Below are 18642 nucleotides of genomic sequence, written 5' to 3' on the forward strand. Positions count from 1 at the left end.
TTACGTTATAAGCGAATTAGCGCCGTTTTTGCAAGTTAAAATCCCAGGTGTGAACCGTTTATTTTTTGACAACTCAATATTATTTTTTTTGTGTTTTGTGGCTAATCTGTCGGAAAGTTAAACATGACGCTAAACAAACAAAGGATTTGGTATGGCACTGTATTTGAATTGCATTGAAAACAAGCAATAACGCACTCAGTAGAAGATGATGTGATGCAGAATCAGGAATGTTATGAAGTAGTTTAAATGTAAAGTAAACGCTTATAAACAGCGAAGTGCATTGTACACGAAACGGGGCATATGGAATTCTCTTCGGTGGTCTTATGCTAATATTTTAATTATGTTCTTATGTTGATTACACTTCACAGCATGTTTCCAATGGTTTTAAGCTTAGACATTTCCTGACAATCTAATCCGAGTAAATAGTCAACGCTGATTAATTTATGTCAAGATTTGTGCTCGGGATTATAAAGTAGTCATTATATGTTGTATTTCTGACTAATCTTGGGACAATCAATTGGACTTTTTACTTTTCTTTTCCATTGGACATGTTGTTTGCATGTACACATCACCATGAATACTTTAGAACATCAAAACAAAATCTTTTAAATAATTGATTGTTATTTTTGTACACCAGATTTGCATCGGAGTTTAAAAAAAACTTATAAGAAAACCAAGTATTCTGGGTTCAAGAATCATTTCTTTTTTCGTCAGGATATAGCCATAATGCTCATATTTCTCATAAAATAAACTGCCTTTGTCCTTTATAATTCAGGATGTAGCGTCGCCCTAGTCTCAGTTAGAAGGAGATATGATGCAGAATTTGGAATCTAATGAAAAAGGGATAAGGTTTAAAATATAAAGTTGACACTAGTTAGCATCGAAGTGCATTATAGACATAAACATGTCATATCGAAAAATTCTTTCAGTGGTCTTTTGCTGTTATTTTCATCAGGTTTTATGTTGGGTACACTAAACATAATGTTTGGAATGGTTTCAGCTAAGACATTTATGGCAATCTAATCCGAGCAAAGTGTCAACAATGATTTATTTCTGTCAAGATTTGTGATCAGGATTATTAAGTTGTCACTGTATCTGGAAAATTCTTTCACGGGGAGGTGCAATTGGACATGCTGCTTTTCTGAGGACTTGCTTTTGGACATCTTGTTTGCATGTACACTTCACCCGAAATACTAAAAATTAAGCTTTATTTTCTAAAACATAATTTTTGAATAGTGGATTCTTATATTTGTATCAGACTTTATGAAAACTTCACGAGATAGCCAAGTTTTTCATATTTCTTATAAAACCATTTTTGTCATTTATAATTCAGGATGCAACGTCGCCTTTAAGTTAGTAATATCATCTGTGATAGTTCTAGCGTGTACGCCCATTGTCCCTGGAAAGGTTTTGCCTTACTTCTTTTATTTCACTCAGATTGTCTTATCAATATTTTATGTAGACGACGTCGTATCTGTTTTAGGTCCTGTTTTGTTGAGAATAACGTCGCAATTCTAGGTGTTTCACATAATGTTGAACCAAGGCTCAGAAGTTGATAAAATATTGTTTACAATCAAATTGGAAAACATCTCGATTTTAATTATAAAATCGTTTTGGGTGTTTTATAATAGCTCGAAACTCTATATTGATTAAAAACTTACAAATGTAGGGCAGATTGCACCTAATCAGAAGTGTTTACTTAGTGTGAGATGTCTTTATCTCGTTTAAGACATGCAAATGAATCAAAGCATGGTTATACCTTCTGAAACCAAAGGGTACTTTCCGTAGTTATTGTTTTTGAAGCTGAATGGTTTATTTCTTAAAAAAATACTGAACATTCTTGATCTGCTTGTCATTTATTTCAAGTGCTAATGTTAAATTCAAGAAGAGTTCAACAGTATCTAATCATTTTGTCAAACATTCACAGAAACCTACCTTATTAGTTATGGTAAGTTTATTGATCGTTATTTGTTTCATGTTCTATTACACCTTCTGAAATTATATGGATTTGCAACAATCCACACGGACAATATGAAACACATTTGTATTAGCGAAGACCTGTTTATCTTATTTGTTATGAAACACTCCTCGATAAATATTGATTAAGGGCATTTTCTACCGATCTATTTCCGTATTTAATATGGGCTAAGTGCAAAAGTCTTTCTGCTTAAGAATATTTATGTTTCACGGTTCAACCCTGTTGAAACTATGTCCCTGTTTTCAGGCAACTCTGGTGCCTTTTTAATAATATTAACGTTTGGTAAATACGTTTTGCCCGATGAAATAATATTAAATTATTCTTAATTTTGTATTTAAATAAATGCACATAGTAGAACATAAGTTTTTAATTAGAAAAGAAAACATTACACTGAGAGCTGGACAAAACATCCCATTGACAAAACCTTCTAGTATGTCATTTCCAACTATGTGGACGAAACCTCCAATATCATTTTGACAAGGTTGGCAAAATATTCAAGATCATTTGAACATGGTACATAAACATTCATGGGAGGATTCTTTTTCATTCATTCCACTGCAACCAAGCATATTGGCCTACACAAAAATGCAAACGCCAAGGCCATGCTTCCCTTTATAAATGACACTAGTTGAACAAGTAAGCCTTGGTGGATAAATGGACTGGCTGCAATATACCCAATGAAACTCTTTTTGGTGTATTCGTCAGAAATGTTCTACGTAAACATTTCTGGACAGAAAATATGAGATATCCTCAATGTTGACATTGGTCCACAAGAAAAATGCAATCATCATGATTAAGTGATACTGTGCTGATACTGTGCATTGGTTTGATAATATCTTTGAAATTACTGGGGGAAAACTTACTGGCAGAACATCAGCAAATGGTATTTTTAAAAGCAGAGATGAAATTATAATTGAAATGGTTTTTGCAGCAAGTGGTATTCCTGCTTTTCCTGAAATGTTTGTATATTGTTAAATGTGTAGAAGCGTTTTGGTAAAAGCTTCTTACTAACTTTATAATTCTGATTAACTGACATTATTTGGTCTAAGTTTGGTTGTGCTCGTGTTGATAACCAGTTCCATATGCACAGTAGTGGTTCAAACCAGTTCTACTTATGACGTTGGTGTAGCAAGTTGCTCAGAAGTTACAGTATGAATACAGACTATTAAAATGTATCTTCAGGTGTAATTTTATGGTTGAAGTTATAATTATAAGCTATTTTGTATTTCAAAGAATAGCTTCATTTAAAAAAAATATCAGATTACGCTTGCCTTTAGTGTCAAACTACATAACTGTATATGTACAACAAATTGTTTATTTGCTGTAATATATGATTGTTGTTGATTTTTTTAATATATACAGCTATAGCATAAGACTGTAACTTCTTTTATTAATATATAGTGCTGTAAAATGTTTTTATTAAAGTTTACAGCTGTAATTTGACTGTTGTTGATTTTTTTATTATGATCCACAGCTGTAATATATGACTGTTGTTTTTTGAGATAATATCAGCTGGGATATATGACTGTTGTTGCTATTTATTAATATCTTCAGCTGTCATATATGACTCTTGTTAATTTCTTCAGCTGAAAATCATGGTTGTAGTTATTGATATAAAGCAGCAGCTATTCAGTGGTTGTTATGAATGTACAGCTGTAGACAAAATTTTGAAAATCATGTGCAGGACTTGGCTCTAAGATCCTAGGCGAAGCTACGCCACTGATTAGATGCGGAATATTTATATGTCGGATATAATCAGGGCATGCAAGAAGTGTCTGTTCGTTGTTGTAATGAATGACACGATGCGATATGCAGACACAATAATAATTTACGACTACGATGACATTTCAGTTGGCTACATTTATGTACCTTGGTGGTAGGTCCTGATAAACGATTTGTACATACTAATGTCTTATTTCCTTGTGCAGCTTAAAAAAATGGTGTAAATTGATTATTTAAAACCATGCAATTCGAGACTGTTTATGGAAACAGAGTTTTCATATTACTACATTTCCGATTAATGAACCAATTTGAAATCAATATGAATTTTAGGTAAAGATTATTTTGTCTCTTTTACTTGTCAAACGGCTGATATATATATAATATTGAACATCAATTTTGTTAAGGGCCCGTATTCACTAACGTCCTCAAGCTGCGTTTGAGGGTCAGACTTATAAAAGCTTCATTCGAAATGTGCAATCAGGCAGTGAAGACAGTTAGAGCAAACCTATCGAGACTGCTTGTTGTTCGTGCTTAAGACGTATTTAGTTTTTACGCTCATATCTCTTTCATGGGATTGCCCAGCGGATTCTGATTTAAACATTCAAAACTCTTTTGGTGATAATCATCGTTAAAGTTCCATTGTTAATTATGTTGATTTATTATGTCGTTTAAGTGAGACACTGTGCCTCAACACTAAGAAAGTTTATTGTTTATTTTACTTTTACTAAACGATAAAATTGGCACGATCCAGGCTGTTGGTTCTGTAAAATAATCTAATGTGAATGTTTCAATAATGAAAATCTACAACATAACATAAAATGTCAATGTTCTGGACAGGTCCGGAAACCTGGAAGTTTCCTAACAAATGTAAGCCACTCCTGGATGAAAATATCTCTTACCAAATTGTTTTCATTGATGAATCAATCATTTAGTAATAATGTTACAGCTTAAATTTTCTGTAACAGTCCTTTTTGATCGACGTCTTGAACCAAATGCAAATATAATTCCTTTCCGTGACACATTCAATGGTGAAAAGAGTAGAAATAGGTCATTGCAGTGTTCACGACAAGGCGAGGTACGTATGTCGAAGGCGCTCATATTTGGAAACATTGGAAGCGCCTTGGCATAATCATGGTGTAAATTGTTTTGTTACTTGCAAGATTTAATGTAAAATGATGTTTTTAATCCTTTTTTAATGGCACTAATTAAACTACTGCATACTGTTTAGACGGCAAAACATTAGAACATGTTGCTATTTTAAATAAGCTTTAAAATCTTACGTTTTCAAAAAAAAGACTTCAAAACCGACTTTGTTATACTTGGAAAGGATGGACACATGTACAAAATAAAGATGGTAAGAGAAAAAAATATATAGGTTGATTTCAGCCTTCAATCTAAATAATAATTTTTTTTTTTTTCAAGTGTTAAACGTCAAATGCGCTAAAGGTTCACGATAATTGATATAATTTGCAAAGTTCATTGACAATACATGTAAAAGCAAATTTGAAATAGTGCAATAACAATAGTGATTTATTTTAGGGCTATCAATATTTAATATTGGCTATGCGGAAAGCCTGTCCTGCTTAATAATATTTATGTATTTTCCTCTTGACTTGTTGGCTCTGTTTCACGAATCAACCCTGTTTAATCACTTATTATCCTGTTTTTTTCGTTACTATTTTACAATGGTTAAATTTATATGTTGATGTTTTTTTATAACTGTTTCAAACTTAATTATTCTGAATTGTGTGTTTTTCATTACATGTTCGTAGTTTAGTTCTGATCGTGTTTATTACCGATTCTTTATGTACCCATAGCGGTTATAAACAGTTCTACCTATGACGTAAGCGTACCAAGATGCTCAAACGTTACAGTGTGACAACAGTGACAATTACATTTAGTTAAATATGAACATCTATAGCCATAGTTGTAATTTATAGCTTTTTTAAGTATAGAATACAGATGAATATTATTAATTAAAGGTTTTTTCTATGTTCATATATGATCTGTAGTGAAAATGTGAACTTCAAAACGATATTTAAGTATGACTTTACCTCATGGTACAGAACATACATGTTCCCTTTATCCGTTAAGTTGCTAAACTCATTTGAAGAATATTCGAATTAGTTTGACAAACATTCACATTAGCATACTTTATTAAGTCATGGTCAGCTAATTGTTCATTATTTGTTTCATGCTCTATTACACATCATGATTTGTATGTGTAACAACCCATATGTGTTTAAAGGACAATTTGCAACATGTTTGTATCAGAGACGACCTACCTGTTTATCTTATTTCTTATGAGAACTCATCATAAAATATTGATTGAAACGTCTAGCCTACGACTTGTTGGCTTTGTTACACTGCTCAAGACTCAGTCTGTTAAAACTATTTCCCTATTTACAGGCGTCTCGGGTGTCTATTAACTATCGTTTGATCTATGCGTTTCGCTCGGTGAAAGAAAGTGTAGGGATATCATTGTTTATTCCATTAAATGCACACGATGAGATGTCGTAGTGCATATGCAATCATTCTGTGTGCAAGTTCTCGAAATAAGTCAGATCTAGTCTGCCGTGTATCTTCCTTTGACCAATGACTCGGCTATTGCTTTTTGTTACGAGAATATGGGACAAAGGCTTAAATGTATGTGATTTCTGTACGTTAATGCTCTCTGGATTGGCTAGATAGGTTAGAACCAGGCACCCCTGACAAATTTAAAAAAAACAACAACACATTTTTGACTTCAAACACCATCTAGCGACACCTCATTCATTTCAACACAACAAGAGGTGAGTTATGAACTCGCCGAAACATTTAGCTAACGGTTTTACTGTGTGACAGTGACATAACTTGTTTGAGATTCAAATTGAAATCACGTTGAGCGTTTTCTTTCCTCCAGCATTTTAAAATGCACAAATATTCCCTTAAAACTATCACATTAAATGAGGTAGAAATTTATCAAAGAACATTGACAATAGCATTTAGTCTTTGAAGGTGACATTTGAGAAAAATGTAATAGGAAAAAACACACAACACACAAAAGTGCAGTCAGAATTATCATCATCATTTATTGGTATAGCTATATTGATGAATGTGTTTGGTGTTTGTTTTTGTATGTGGTGTTTATATGTTTTTGTCTCTAGTTCATTGTTGTTTGGACCCTTGCATCCTGCCTTTAAACAGGTTTTGTTGGACTACTGGGCTTGTCCCTGTATTTTGTTTATTGTATTATGGTAATTCGATCTAGGAATTCTTTTTGTAGAAATACTTTAGCATTGGGTGCTATACATTGAGCGATCCATTTTATTATGAGTGTTCATTTCTTTTATATATAAATTACAAATCTAAGAATATCGATGACTGCACTCCTTTATTGGTTAAAGGTTTTTTTACTTGTTCGATCAATTCCACCTCCCATTGATATCAACGACGAAAGTCAATAAACATGGGGCAGATAAAGTTTTTGTAATAAAGTAAACATATTGTTTTCTCTGAAGAATTGTTAATTTGGTTTAAGCTTTCAAGAATCGATAAATCATTTGCCTGCAACGGAGTTGTTTGAAAGTATGGACACTGTCTGTCTCACGATTGTGTAATACAACATACAGTTTTTAATTGTAGCATGTTTGTGAGTAATTATCATTGATCAAAATCAATGATTAATTTTGTCCTCTCCTCTTGACTGAAATCGCAGACGAACAAGGCAAAGGGTTGGTAAGTTTTAAATTTCGAACATCAATAGTAAAAAAACACACAATTAAACGAAAGAATGGTGATGTATTTTATTCATATACAGAGAATAAGTTTTTCAAACACGTATTATTACTTTGCTGTTTGCTGATTGGTCTTTTTATGAGAATATTTTTAGAAAGGAATGTTTTGCACATTTCATCGTGTCACTACGGGGTTTGACAATGAAGCTAGATTGTTAATTTAATCTTATTCAATCTTATTCAGATAAAATATTTCAAGTAACCCGTGTGATTTATTAACATTATACCTAGTTATTTTCAAAATATCTACTCACAGGCCATCATATTTGAATTTGATCTGATTCGTATTTTACTTAAACCGTTTCAGTAATTGATTCTGGACAACTAATATTTTCTTTCGTCCTTTACTAGTGCTACTCATGTATTAAAAACTGGTTTTATTAGAAATGCAATCAAATAACCCTGGTACTAACTGATATCCAGGTAACACGTTTGGCAGTATCACCTTGACAAAGAACAGATATGTCAAAATTCACATTTTTATTAATCAGTTAGATATATCAATATTTAAAACATTCAAAATAATACAAGAACACTTTATCAGAAAATGATTGGAAATAATACAGGAAAACTGTCAGAATATGTTTGGAATGGTACGTTATACTAATAATTGTCATTCAGCTTTCTACTAAAACAACTCAATTATCAAACATATACATGTTACATTAAAATCACAAACTGCAGGCAAGCGCAATTGATGTCTCGAAACATTGATCATGCATGCAGTTAGTTATTATAATATTCAGGGTAAATATCACAACTATTCAACACTTGACGATCATACAATTCACTCTCAACCATCATACCCATCAAATATTTAGATCATTCATCTAAGTTACAATTGACCCTTAACCGATAAACATTAACCCTAAAAAAATGATAAACATTCACCTTTATAATGATAAACATTAACCAATATAATGATAAACATTAACCAATATAAGGATAAACATTTACCAATATGATGACAAACATTAACCAATATAAGGATACACATTAACCGTAATACCTACAAACATAACCCCTTTTACCGATAAACATTGACCACCATACTGATTAACATTCACCATCAAACCTAGAAAATTAACCCTCATACACTCCAAACTCAAACATCAAAAATATAAACATTAACCCCTATACCGATAAACATTAACCATCATGCTTACAAACGTTAACTCTCAGAAATACGAAGTTAATCACCGTTCTAACAAATATTAACTCTTATACGACCTACAAAACATACATTTATTCAAAAAACATGAAAAATGAAACATGATTGAACAAAAAGCACCCGAAGAAATATGTACACAAGAGTAGAATACCTTTCACAAAATTGGATAATTAACAAAATACATAGTTACGTGATACTATTCATTAATTTAACATCTTATGTATAAGTCAATACAGAAATCTTCATCTCTATGATTTCAAGTTTGTATTGGGAATCAACAAATTGCACGATCTATATGAAATATTTTATATTTTGGGTGCTAGAAAAGAAACAATTTACGATCACACTAGAAACTGATTATATGCTGACTATTCTACGACATTTGAAAGCGAACCAGCGCTGTAAAAGACTACCTAAATCTTCGAATAAAAACATGGTAGGCAGATTTGTTTATAACATAATGTATAAAAAATGACCACTCAAAATACCTTGAGAGGAAATTTGATTTACAATTGCATACGTCATAACATGACTGAAACAAAATCAAACCATCTTAGCTCAAATATTAAATCAAACCAAATATTAAGGATACCATTATCAGTTTTATAAAACAAAAGGAATAATATTATGAAGATATGCAAATGTAGTGTCATGTGTCTTTGTTACCCTGTGATGCTGTGTATGTGTATGTGCTGTGTATGTGTCGGTTAGTGTCTGATAAGCCTTGTAGCTTGATAAATATATGCCTGTCGCCGGTACTTAGCTTAAATAATCTTAAAGCTAGATCTTATTGGCTGTTATTCATTATAAATAATATGAATGTCTGCTATACTTTACACTGATATGTTAACGTATATCATAATTATTGTATATAAATAAAAACGTCTCTCATGCTATATTTACCATTTCAATTTTGTCGTCACCCCCTTGCTTTCGATCATTTAACACCGTTTTCATCGAGAAGTCATGTCCGTTGCACAGTTAAAACGACGATGTTAAAACGAGGTGCTGACCAAATTTGTAAATGTTGAAAATCTGTTGTTTTGAGAAAAAAAAACACAAGAATGCACTTGTATTTATATCTTAGGACGGTATCTTTATGTTTTGTTTATAACTGTCAATGAATCGGTTTGCGCATAATTTGTTTTTCCGTTGATTTGCGTGTTTTTGGTTTTATATAAGACAAGGTTTTGAAGTATTGAGTTAAAGCTGAAGCATGGAACCGTGTTGCTTCATTTCCATAATATGTAAACAAACTAGCATGTTCTTCCGCAACAAATTGTCCACCATTCAAAAATATAATTAATACTCTTATTCTGCCACCAAATTTGAAAAACAAAACAATACACCACTCATGATTTCCTTTTACATCACTATCCTACAAATTCCATCCGTGTTTCTTTCGATGAATTCCATTGACTCAATGAACTTCATATTGACATGATAAGAATTTTCCATGCGGACAAATTTCCCTTAAGAATATTACGTTTAGTAATTCAAACACATTAAAAAGGTTTTGTTTATACTTAATATATACATGGTTGTTCAAATGGAGCACGCCGATATATAATAGTTTACCTTCATTTTTTAAACCCGATCAAAATGTGCGTGCACTGTTCGAATGACTTTCCATGTCTAACTCCAAACTACCTCCATGAGAAACATTGACAAGAGTCTTCAGGGATTTTTAAAATACAAGAGTGTATCCACATTTGTAAGATGTTTCTCAAATATCGTCTTTACACCACCAAAAGCACGTTCAAGCAAAAGCTACGCCGTCTGAAGCACAATCAAATGTAGACATCTTTCCACGTTCACAAATGTCTTATAAATTCCGCCTGGCGTCTGCAAAAAAAAGGGACGGCCTTTTGAGGCTATTATAAAATGGATTTTTCCGACCTTACATACATATTTGGAATTCCTCCTGGCTTCTGCGTTTAATACATTTAAAATAATCCTTTCGAATATCCTTGTTATTCAAACTGGTGCCTGAAAAAAAGCATATCCAAATATCGAAAAAATATTACTCGGTGACAAAACTAAGGATCACTGAAATGTCTTTTAAATCATGTTTAGCGTCCAACAAATCACTTTTTAAGAAATTTTATCTTCGTATCCGCCAAAGAACTTCTTTGCCCCTATGGCATCCCTCAACATACGTTCAGATCTAGCGATTTCTCGGGTAAAACTGACAGATGGAAATATCTATCCCTTATATAAGAGTATTTGAAAGTAAAACATCCTCATCAAAGTCACTTCTAAAAATGTACAAGTGAAGTTTTTATCTACGCCTACGAATGTCTTTGAAAGTCTGTTTCTCCCCCACAAAAGCACTTCCAAACAATGCAACACAGCACCATGAAGGCGAGAAATCCACCAACTCCAGCAGCAAGTCCTATGAACATAGATGATTGAAGAAAGGGCTGAAAGAAAATTGATTCGATTTGAAAATTCTAATAAGTATTTATTTTGCTTAAGATAAGTAATAACAAATATTATCTTAATCGGTAAAAGTCAAAATTAAGCTTTCTGGGCTAGTAGCAGGAAATTTGACGGCAGTATTACCAGTAAGGGCAGAAATCACGGGAAAAGGGTTTGGTGTTACCGTGATTCCCGTCCTTATGCCGCTTTCACTTATTGATTGAGGCGAGCGGGGATCTATGTCATTTTGACAGAAAATGTCTGGCTAGTGCCTGTGTTAATTCGCATTTTGAAGCATGTTCGTCGTTGACCGTTTCTCTCGACAGGGATACCGGTCTAAACGTGTACAGTTCAAGCATCTGCATTTATGAGCCATTCGTTTTGTAAGTTGCCTACGAAGAAGTTTTTTTCAACTTTGTTTCCAATTACGCCGTGCGAACATTCTTCACTTGGTTCATATTACAGTATAGGGTATTTTTATTTTAGCCAAATTTATTATATGTTTAAGGCAATGTATTTTATTGATGAAATACATGTTAAAGAATGTGTAAAATAGTTCTTTGGCTAGAAAGCACTTTGCCAAACATTGACAACGGCGCAAATATTGTAAGAGTACACGTAATGTGCAAACAATATGGTAAAGGTAAACAACTTAAGCAAATACAAAACTAAGATCAAATATAATTTCAAAATGTTTTATATAAGGAAATGTCGTATATGTTACTTCGTAAACATTCTTCCTTTGCTCCTGACAATCAAATTAATTTATTTCTTATTCTTATGTCTAGATTATTTTGAAGTGCACGCATCTTTCTGCAAAATCGCATACAGATTTATTGTATTTCTCTTTGTTCTTGGTATACATAAATGATTCAAGGACATGAACACAGAACTTAAGCGATACAATACCATCATACCTAAGCCTAGAGGGAGTCCATGTGAATTATTTAAAACCTGTTGGTGACTCCTCTAGAGATCCTAGTGTATGGATTCTTTCAGATATGTTTTATGGTATAGTAAAGGTAACCGTTGTCGCCTATATAAATAACAGAGATATTAAAGGACTCAATAATTTATTCCTGCTACGTTTCAAGCATTTGCGTTTGTTGACAGAATTTCAATTATAGGCTGAATCCTAGTCAAGACTGGGACAACACGACACCTTGACAATACCGGAGGGAACAGCCGTCATTATAAGAATAAAATTAAGATTGTCTTCATTCAGGTTGTCATTTGATGGATAATCAGGAAGTTTTAAAAAAAAAAACAATCGGTTTGAAATGAAAATTAATAAGTGTAACTCATAATTATTTTGATATATTGCTTATTCAATAAATTAAATTTGTTTTAAGTTCAAAGTAATTTCATTTATTTAAGCCAACATCAGCATATTATAAATATGAAGAAAATACCTAAGTACGTAGATGCTGGATATAATAACGAACATTGTTGCCATTTAAGTAGTACTAACAAAATGTCAAGCTATTAAGGCGGTGTTTTGTCAGTATATTTTTATATTTTCATATTTTCCATGACTTTTTAAGTATAAACTATCTAAACTTAAGTAAGTGAGTAAGTAATGAGCAAGCTGTACCTGATCAGTTTCAGTTTTAGGTTTTTGAGTTGTGGTACCGGAGCCATCAGCTGGAAAAGAAAGTACTTGTATTAAAAAATAGAACAGCCCTTACGAATTGGTTGTTTACAGAGACCCAACCAACATGCTAATACATTTTGCTTACCAATGGAGTAGCCAATAATTAAAGTGAGTTGGTCTTTTGTTTTAAGGCCTTGTTTAGTTTATGTCTGACTTGTCCAGGGCCCGAACAGTTCGATCCCCGGCCTCTGCTTCAATTAAAATAAACGCATTGCAAAGAGGGGTATTCAACACAGGTCCCGTGTGACGTTGCTGGTGAGGGCTCCTCTGGCTATTTAACGTATAACGAACATGCTAAATAACCAGAGTAGTTCTACCTAGAGTTACAACCTGTCTGTGCACTATGACACACAACCTATTAAGACTAATAATTTACTCCGATGATTTTCGCTGTGGCTTCTTAAAAAAAGTACATTCTCCCTGTTTGGCTCGTGTATAGCCAGTTATGCAACACCTATTGATTGTACTGCTAACACAGAAGGGCCCTTATTGCCAATTGGAGTTGTGTTCAAAGAAAAAGGTCGCAGCGTCCGTTCTCTGATATAATATTAATGTTGTGTTTTATGCCATTTTGTTTGAAGCTTATCAGTCTGGAAGTGGAACATGACGCCAAACAAACAGATGATTTGATTTTGCATTGTATTTAAATTGTATTGAATACACAATCCGGAAGAAGGCACGCTTTAGAAAGTGATATAATGCAGAATTAGGAATGTCATGAAGTAGAGATAACGTTTTAAATGTAAAGTAAACGCTAGTAAACAGCGAAGTGCATTGTAGATCAACCAGATCATATCGAAACATTTTCTTCGGGGGCCTTTTGCTGATATTTGCATCCTGTTTTATGTTGATTACACTTCACATCATGTTTCCAATGGTTTTAGGCTAAGACATTTCCTGACGATCTAATCCGAACAATGACTTATTTCTGTCAAGATTTGTGCTCGGGATTATTAAGTAGTCAATTGATCTAGAATATTCTGACATGTTACATTTCTGAGGACTTGCCATTGGACATGTTGTTTGCATGTACTATTCATCAGGAACACTTTAAAATTAGGCTTCATTTTCTAAAACATAACTTTTAAATAATGGTTTCTTATATCGGTAAAGAAAATATACCAGAAACACATCGGACTTTATGACTTAAAATCTAAAATGAAAACGTACTATTCCAGGTTCTAAAAACTATTCTTTCCTCTTAGGATATAGCTTAAGTTTCTCATTTTTCTCATAAATCTTTGGAAACTACCTTTGTCATTTATAATTCAGGATGTAACGTCGCCTTAGTCATATCAGTTGTGGTAGTTCTAGCCTGGAAGCAAATTTGCACTTTTCCTGGAAAAGTTTCACCTAATGACTTCTTTATGACCAGCTTTCAGTTACTCATTTCACTCTGATTTTCCCAGCAATATTTTATCTTGACGACGTCATATCTGTTCAAAGGTCCTGGTCCGTCGAAAATCCCCTCGCAACTCTAGGTGATTCACATAGTATTGAACCAAGATCCAGTAGTTGAAAAAATATTGTTTACATTCAAATTGACGTATATCTCGATTCATATGGTCAAATTGTTTTTGGTTAAATGAAAAGGTTTAAAGAAAAACTCGAAACAATATTATAATTGGAACTTTACAAACTTATGGCATATTACACCAACTCATAAGTGACTATTCAGTGTGAGATATCTTTTTCTTGTTTCGCACATGCAAATGAATCAAAGCTCAAACCGTAGGGTTATTTCCATAATAATACGTTTTCAAGTTGAAGTGTTTGTTATTTGAAAAAAAAAATACTGAACATATTTGATCTGCTTGACCTACTTTTATTTACAATTGCAACACATTGTTTGTATTCCTACGCGGGATATGGTCACTTAAAGGGATACATAGTGGTAACTTTCAACCAATTTTATTTTTCTGATAAGAAAGGTATTTTCTTTTATAACGTTGTTCAATGTTAGGAACACTAGTTGAACTTTCTTCCCATATATGGTGATAGGGGTCGTGTTATCAGGGTCATATCACCTGCAAATCGGTAAAAAAAACATATAATATATAGGAATTTTATATAATGGTCTGTATCTTTAAGTGTCAAACCGGGGGGGGGGGGACCTGAAAGTACCAAATGATATGTACTGTACAATTTTGCATTCTTACATTACCATTGTGACATTTAAAACCGTTTAGAACGTTTGAATATAAACAAATCGTGGATTTTAAATTTTCGGTAACCAATCTTGAAACACTTCTGTAGTTAAGTAGTAAAATTATTTTAAGACATAAAAATAAAAATGATTTGAGTGAAAATATGTATAAAATTTAAGATTTTTCACAATTATCGCAAAACTTTTATTTTAACTATTTGGGGCTACTTTTTTCGCCCAAACACTAAGATTTTGTTTATTTTACTTTTAATAAACGATAACATTGGCATGATCCAGGCTCAATGTTCTCTGAACAGATTTATTTTTAATGTAAATGGTTTGAAAATGTTCTGGACAATCCCAGAAACTTAAATGCCTCAACTCATGTAAGCCACTCCTTAATGAAAATACCTCTTACTAAGTAGTTTTCATTTAATAATCAACCATTTAGTTGTCAGGTTACAGCTTGAATTTCCTGTAACAGCCCTATTTGATCGACTTCTTGAACCAAATGCAAATATAATTCCTTTCTGTGACATATTCAATGATGGAAAGAGTAGGTCATTGCGTGTTCACTACAAGGTACGTCGAAGGGGTTCATGTTTTAAAAAATTGGAAGCGACTTGGGATAATCATTCAATAAAGTAATATTATTTAAACTCAAAAGAGAACTTCAATCAATTTTTCAAATGTTAATGTTTTGCTTTCCCTAAATGATGTGGGAACTTTTGTCCATGGTATGTTTTGTGCTTCGTTCTTTTAACTGCAACTATTTATATCGACCCACATAGAAATGCAAACCCCAGGTTTTTTGTTTTGACACTAGTTTAACAAGTAAACCTTGGTTGAAAGACTGACTGAAATATAATTAACGTAGATCATTTCTGACGAATGTTTCAAAAGTACTATTAATAAATTAATAAAATTAATTACTATAAATAATATTAATGAAACAGAAAATATGAAAAATACTTGATTGTCATTGGCCAGCACAAAATTGCAAACAGCAATCAAAAGTAATAGTACTATTATCATGATAGTGTTTTATTGTGTTGGTAGTGTACCTTGATCTGATAATATCATGAAAACAAATGGGCTTTTTAACAGCAGTGATGTAATTTATAATAAAAATGATCTTTGCAGTGAAACGCCTTATAATTCTCAATTTCTTCTTATTTTTAAGTTATAAAATATATGTGTACATTGAGACATTGAGTCTTTACCAGGGAGGAATGTCCAAGTGCAGATCAGTATTCCAAATTCCAGGTAGTTATGAGGGCACCTTATTTCCATTTAGAGGCGGTTCCATACCTGTCTGGCCTCAAAGCGGAAAGAGTTATTCCCGTATATAGCTGTGCTTAAGGAACTTCTACACAGTTTTCATATCAGAGATTGAAATTACATATCTTAAAAGCCACAAGGGTTTGAACATATTCTGGTGAGCTACTGTACAGACATTTGTAAGTTTCAATAGCGATGCATCTTATCCTGCTCAGATGTAATGTTGTCAATTGAACTCTATGAAGAAGATTTTCGAAAGTTGAGGTGTAATCATTTAATTTTAAAAACTCTTGCTACAAAAATGCCAAACAAAAGGACAGTAGTTTAAATTGGATCTGATGAAAGATATTAAAATAAGCTTAGTATTGATTGTCAAAAAATTGCTTAGGCTTTGAAGTATATTCAGTTGCTTAGATGTTTTTTTGCACATTTTAGAACAAAAACTATCTACCTCATCGCCTAAAATTTCAACTTACTCTCCACAAACAATATTATGATTAGGTGTATTGAACTGTTTTGTTGCTTTAACAATCCTTGAGCCAACTGAAATTGCTTGAAATTTGACAGGGTAAGCCTGTTGTTTTATTGTCAGTAAAACTCTCAAATACAGTGGTAGCTATGAATGTACAGATGTAGCTACATTTTTGAAACTCATCTGCAGGACGAACGGGCCCTATCGTACCTAGTTTAAGCTACACCAGTGATTGAACGTGGATTATTTATATGTTTGATTTAATCAGGACATGCATGGAGTGTCTGTTCATTGTCGTAATGAATAACAAGAAGCGATATGCAGATACAGTGGTAATTTACGACCACGATGACATTTCAGTTGGTTACTTTTATGCTTCTCAGCGGTAGGTCCTGATAAACGACCTGGACAAACTAATGTCTTATTTTCTTGTGCAACTTAGGAAAGTGCTGTAAATTGATTATTGAAATACCGTGCAATTCGAGACGGTTTATGCAAATAGAGTTTTCACACAACTGCATTTCCGATTAATAGAACAATGTAAAATCAATATGAAGTTTAGATAAATATTACTTTGTATCTTTTACCTGTTAAACGGTTGATTAATAAATAATTGAATATTTATTTTATCCAGGGCTCGTATTCACTAATTTACTGAGTCTCAGTTTGAGGAAGTTTCTTCAAAGGGGTTCTCACATTGGTTACTACGGACCAATGTAAACAAACAAGAAAGTGACATTAATTTCTTAATAACTTTTTTGACAGTAAAGATATAAAAACATTCCTTAGCTTATAAGAGACTATGATATTTTCTACTTCTTAACCTGTGAAATATTTTAGATTTGCTTGTATTTAAATGATGCAATCCTTGGCAAATATTTTAATTTGACGAAATTTTGCCAACGATGCAACGCTTAAAGTTAAGCCAAGGATTGCAAAATGTTTTGGACAAGCCCGGATTTTTTTAAGTTTCCCTACTCTTGTAAGGCACTCCTGGATGAATATATACATCTTACCATGTTGTTTTCATTGAATAATCAATCATTTAGTAATAATGTTACAGCAAGAATTTCCTGTAATCGATCCGTATTTAATTTCCGTTTTTGATCGACGTCTTGGATCAAATTTCTGTGTCACATGCAATGATGGAGGCGAGGCACGTATGTCGAATAGATTCATGTAAGTAAAGTAAATATGTTTGTGACCATTCGTGATGTTCGCAACTGTGTTGCAAATTGTAGGGGTAAGTGTTGAGCGTTGTTGGTATATGTAGGGATAAGTGTTGAGCACTGTTGACATATGTAGGAATAAATGTTGAGCACTGTTGACATATGTAGGGATAAATGTTGAGCACTGTTGAAGCATGTAGGGATAAATGTTGAGCAATGTTGAAGCATGTAGGGATAAATGTTGAGCACTGTTGACACATGTAGGGATAAATGTTGAGCATTGTTGACACATGTAGGGATAAGTGTTGAGCGCTCTATTGACTCGTGTTAGGATAGGTGTTGAGCACTATTGACTCATGTAGGGATAAGTGTTGAGTGCTATTTACTCATGTAGTGATAAGTGTTGAGCACTATTGACTCATGTAGGGATAAGTGTTGAGTGCTATTTACTCATGTAGGGATAAGCGTTGAGTGCTATTCACTCATGTAGGGATATGTGTTGAGCAGTTGACTCATGTAGGGATAAGTGTTGAGTGCTATTTACTCATGTAGGGATAAGCGTTGAGTGCTATTTACTCATGTAGGGATAAGTGTTGAGCGCTATTGACTCATGTAGGGATTAGTGTTGAGCGCAGTTGACTCATGTAGGGATACGTGTTGAGCGCTATTGACACATGTAGGGATAAGTGTTAAGCGCAGTTGACATATGCAGGGATAAGTGTTGAAGGCTGTTGACTAATATAGGGATAAGTGTTGAGCGCTGTTGACACATGTAGGGATAAGTGTCGAGTGATGTTGACATATATTGCGATAAATGTTGAGCGCTGTTGACTCGTGTAGGGATAAGAGTTG

The 18642-nt window shown here is 33.1% G+C and overlaps 1 long non-coding RNA gene across 1 annotated transcript in view; it reads right to left on the reverse strand.

Annotated features, from left to right (window-relative positions):
• Positions 1-8367: 8367 nt before the first annotated feature.
• Positions 8368-18642, reverse strand: part of LOC128238730 (uncharacterized) — a 39001-nt gene continuing 28726 nt past the window's right edge. The window contains exons 3-4 of the long non-coding RNA XR_008261758.1: positions 12663-12712; positions 8368-11070 (exon numbers count right to left, since the gene is read on the reverse strand). This is a non-coding gene — a long non-coding RNA (uncharacterized LOC128238730). The remainder of the gene's footprint in view (positions 11071-12662; positions 12713-18642) is intronic.

This window comes from Mya arenaria, chromosome 6, assembly GCF_026914265.1.
Source record: "Mya arenaria isolate MELC-2E11 chromosome 6, ASM2691426v1".
Classification (NCBI taxonomy): Eukaryota; Metazoa; Mollusca; class Bivalvia; order Myida; family Myidae; genus Mya; species Mya arenaria.